The 5,304-nt window shown below is 34.5% G+C and overlaps 1 protein-coding gene and 1 long non-coding RNA gene across 8 annotated transcripts in view; both read left to right on the forward strand.

The window, feature by feature from the left end:
* The window catches only part of LOC105836048 (protein sprint), a 330,029-nt gene that overhangs the window by 23,744 nt on the left and 300,981 nt on the right, over positions 1 to 5,304 (forward strand). The window lies entirely within an intron of this gene.
* On the forward strand, positions 2,466 to 4,737 carry LOC118645164. The gene is made up of 2 exons (XR_004962966.1): positions 2,466 to 3,164; positions 3,754 to 4,737. It is a non-coding gene; the product is annotated as an uncharacterized LOC118645164 (long non-coding RNA).

A 5,304-nucleotide genomic window follows, 5' to 3' on the forward strand; every position in this document is an offset into this window, starting at 1 on the left:
TGTCCTCTTCTCTAGCTATCTTCTCCAGCTTCCATCTCATTTTCCTCCTTTTCCATGTCATCCCTTATCCTCTCCTTTCTCCGTCTTTCCTCTTATCACCCATTTTTCTAATTTTTTCTATCTCCGCCACTACCTCTAAGTCTTTTAACAGATTTTTTACTGCCATCTCTCTTTCCCCGTCCTTAACTTCCAATTCCCTAATAACTAAATTCTTCCTTCTCTCCTCTCTTTCTCTTCTTTTCATCCTCCACTTTACTTGCCTTAACCTCCTTTCCCATTCGTCTCCCCCCCGACTTTTCTATGCTCTCCTTCTCTTCTCTGCCTCCTCAGCTGTTTTTCTTTTATCAATTCCTCTACCTCCCCCCTCCACTTCCCTATTATCTCTCTTCACTCCCTCTTTTCCTTTTCCCACTCTTCCTTTCTCCGCCTAAGACCGCTTAATTCTTCTATTTCCTCCTTCATTCTTCTTTCTTGTTCCTTTATTTCTTTCATTTCCTTAATTAGATTCTTCTTCAAATCCAAAATATTCTCTTTCAACATTCCTCTTAAACCTGCCGTTGCGCCATAATTCTTTCTTCCATTCCTCCATCACCTCCTTTCCGAGCCTTCTCCCTGCTCTGCTTCCCTCTCCCTTTCCTGAATCCTCCCTTTTCCTCTTCATCTTCCTTAACCATTCCTCCACACTGCCGCAACTCCCTCCTCTCTCTCTCTCTCTCTCTTTCTCTCTCTCTCTCTCTCTCTCTCTCTCTCTCTCTCTCTCTCTCTCTCTCTCTCTCTATCCTCTTCTTCGCTTTTCCGGCGTAACTCTGCTTCCATTCTACTCCCTTTGACTAAATCTTACTAAAAAATTGTTCCCAAAAAACAGCAGAAAGAAACCAAGACACACCACGTTTTCTTCGCAAAATTCCTAGCCTAAACACCTCTTTCTACTACTTACTGCGTCCCGTGCAAATGGGACTTATTCCTACCACACTGTCCCTGGCCCCTGCTTGCTTTCCATCTTGTCTTTAGGTACTCTATGGTTTCCGCCCAAAAGATCGCACATTGCTCCTCTCTATACTTCACGCTTTCAGATCTTTTCTCTTATAACTTCTTAATCCCGGCTCTTTCCTCGTACCTCTACGCATGCACTCCTCACTTTTCCATCCACTTTTATACACTCAACCTCTTTCTCGTTCTGTCACTCATGCACTCTCATCTTCACTACTTTCTCTCCACTTCTCTATTTCACTCTACAAAAACCGTACCTCACTTAACGTGATACTACCTATTGCACTGGAAGCGGAAATCCCTTGAGTAATCATACTGTAAAACTTTGCTTTAGCAATGTGATTGGATCTTTCTTCACGACAATATATTGAAACTCGTAATAAATGAAAACCGTAAAATATGTAATTTTTTACGTAATTTTTGAACGCGATTTGTTGCTAGAAAAAGTAAATCTATGAAAAAATCAATAATAGCGCTCGAAAATGCTAACTTTCAAGTTTCCATCGCTTTTTTGTGGAACGCTGTACGTTGATTTGTTCACGAGTAATAAGCGATGAAAGTAACAATCATTTTTTTCTTAAAATCTTAATGACTCGATAAAAAATAACGTACAGCCATTGCAATAAACAACCACTCAAAATAAATAAAGGGAAAATGTCCTGCTATAAGATCTAAACAACAGAAATTCTTTATGATTTTTTTTACGCCAGATGCAGCGCAGCAAAGTTGTATTATAATAAAAACTTTTATTTCAACAGATCAAGTTTTATTATTGTATCATGTTGGTAAAAAAAGATAATTAAAATCGGCAAAGAGCGTTTGAAAGAAGAAGTTTTAAGCTTTAAAACGCTTTTTGGATTTTGTTTCTGCAAGATTTTTTTTAGTTTTAGCTGAGTTTTAGCGGTTTAAAAATAGTCTAAATTTTGGTATACACAAAAAGTGTCTCGTATATATTTTTTTAATAATGTATATTAATATTACAAAGAAAGCACAAGCTCACTAATGTAGTATCCTCTTATTTCTCGAAAATTATAATGTATCAATACTAATCAAAATACAATTTTAGAGACAATTAAAAAAACCTATAACTTAATGTATTTCCCACATAGAAACGAAACCTCCAATGGACGTCCAGTGGACGTCTGTCATGGAAGTTTGAAACTTCCAGTGGACGTCCAACGGACATCCAATACAGAGCCACTGAAAATCCATAGTTTCACATTGCATATGTTTATTGGACCTCCATTGGACGTCGTCAAGGATATCTACTAGACGTTGTGTGGATCGTTGATGGGAGCTTCATGGAGCCTCGATGGACGTCTGATGGATGTTTCGTGGATCATTACGTATAAAAAAATATATTCTTAGCAAAATGCAAAAGTACTTTTATTCAAGAATATTTTATACAAGAATACTTAAAATAGCGTTGAGTATAAATATTTCTTAATTAAATGTATTATTATGTTTCTTGTAAATATTTTTTTAAACTTAAAATGTTTTTAAATATCATTTTTCTATTTCATCCTTCTCATTTTTATCAATCTTTTTTACAGACTGATATAGTTTATCAGTCTTGTATTATATGTCGATGGCGAAATCTTACTTCCTTCTGCGTTCTTGACGAGCCCCTTTTATTCACCTAAAAAGTGCATTTTATTCACAAGAAACACGCCACGTAGCGGTGAGTAGTGAAGGTTTCACAGAGCTTCGGTAGATAATTGAAGGACGTTTTGTGGATCATTAGTAGAAGAGCCTCAATTCCACGAAACGTCCGTCAGTCGTCCATCGAGGCTCCGTGAAGCCTCTACTAATGATCTACGAAACGTCCATCAGTCGTCATCAAGGATCCATGAAGCATCTACCAATGATCCGTGAAACATCCATTAGTCGTTCATCGAAACTCCCTCAAATTTTTATTAATTATCCGCGTAACACGTATAATGAATATCTTTTAAGATGTTTGACAGAAAGGACCCCGCACACATCTTATAGAAAAGTGTTCCCGGTCAAATGGGCTGAAAGTGAGATATAATGTACTCCATGACGCGCTGATCAAATATGTCCATAGGACCAGGGTCTGAAAATCTCTACATTTTGATATACGGAGCTTTGAATGTTGAAAATATGGCATTTTTGATTATCGTGTCTCGTAGATGATTGGGTTTCTTGATGCGGTGGGCCGTGCTATAGCTAACATACATGTATATACACTATATATAGTGTGTATATACATGCATATATGTATATAGTGTATATAGTGTGTATATAGTGTATATAGTGTCTATAGTGTATATAGTGTATATAGTGTATATAGTGTATATACTGTATATACTGTATATGGTGTATATACTGTATATATAGTGTATATACATGTAGTGTATAGTACTGTAGTATGGTACATATACACTATATATAGTGTGTATATCATGTATATATGTATACATATAGTGTGCGTGCGTGCGTGCGTGCGTGTGTGTAGTGTAGTGTAGTGTGTGTGTATATATATATATATATATATATATATATATATATATATATACACACACACACACACACACACACACACACACACACACTACACTACACTACACACACGTACGCACGCACGCACGCACATATATATATATATAGTGTGTGTGGGGGGGAGTGTATACAGTGTATATACATGTAGTGTATAGTACCGTAGTATAGTGTTGTATATAGTGTATATACATGTATGTTAGCTATAGTACGGCCCACCGCATCCTTTATTATAAAGGCAAGATGGATCATCTATTTGACTGTCATCATGGAAGTAAATATTTTATAGAGCTATAGAAGTTTAGTGGATCTCTAATGGACGTCTATCTAACTTTCATCGTGGAAGTAAACCTCCAATGGAGCCATGGAAGTTTATTGGATCTGTAATAAACGTTCATCTGACTTCCATCATGGATGTAATCATCCAATGAAGCCATGGAAGTTTACTGGATCTCTGATGGACGTCCAACTGACTTCCACCATGGAAGTAAACATCTAATGGAGCCATAAAAGTTTACTAGATCTCCAATGGACGTCCCATGGATCTATGGAGGTTTAATGTCCATTGGATGTCCACTGGATGCCAATTTCTATGTTACGATCTTTTTCTAAATAAAATTTGTTAAAAATAAATTCTTCTAAATTGAGGGGTTAACTATCTTAAAATTTTAAACCAAAAATCGATTTTTTTTGCTAAAAACATACCTTAGGCTATCAAAGATAATATGGTGTTGGAATAGCGATAAATTAAGTTTTTTTATTTAAAAATATCGTTACAACTTTAAACATGTTTTTTTTCAAAACTGCATTTTTAAAATTGGCAAGCAGCTAAATTCAAACAATTTTGAAACGATTTACTTCAAATTTTAACAGTATCTATGAGACTAAATTGTCTAAAATAGTACACATGGATTTTATAATTTATTAAGTGTTTTTTAAGTTATTCAACATTTTTCACGTACGCAATTTTTCCCCAAAAAAGAATATTTTTCTTTTAAGTAATTACCATTTTTTTTCAAAAATAAATGTTTTTTAATATCCATGTGTACTTGTAATTATTTGATTTAATATCCATGGGTACTGTAGTAATTCATGTAAATAATGAAGATTTTTAGTTTTGCCCTACGATCATTTAGTGACGACTTCTACTACTTGCCGCGGAGCATGTTTCAAAAAAGTCGCGTTGCACTCTGTGGAACTATAGTTGTCATTTTGAAAAAATTAAAATTAAAAAATTTTTCTGTACACTTTAAGACATGTAAAATAAAGTCTATTAATTTGAATAAGTAAGTAAAACTTATTTTATTCGGTCAACGAACTGGCCAGTTTTTTATTCGTAAAAATTACATACCCGAGGCAAAAATCTAAATCATACAAGTTATTATTATGTATGACATATGCTCAATTTCTTTGTTGTTTTCTGTTTGTGAATGATCCGCATCAGATTCTCAATGCTCCATGTCATAATCAGCTCACGAATTACAGTCAGACATGTCATCTGAGTGCTCTTCATTATATTCTTATGCTCCAAATCATAATCAACTCAATTATTATATAGTCAGATGTGTCTTCCGGCTCCTTGTCCTATTTTGTAACGCTGTAATAAAACTGTGTCATACAAACACTCCTTTGCGAAGGAAGAAACGAATGCTCTAAATGCTATCTTAATTATAAATGCTCAAAGTGCTTATTAAATAGAAAATTAATTATATAATTTAAGATTTTGCATTTTATTTAATTTTACCAGTTTCATACAAATTAAATTTTTATACATGTTTAATATAAAATTTTATA

This window comes from Monomorium pharaonis, chromosome 4 (assembly GCF_013373865.1).
Source record: "Monomorium pharaonis isolate MP-MQ-018 chromosome 4, ASM1337386v2, whole genome shotgun sequence".
NCBI lineage: Eukaryota > Metazoa > Arthropoda > Insecta > Hymenoptera > Formicidae > Monomorium > Monomorium pharaonis.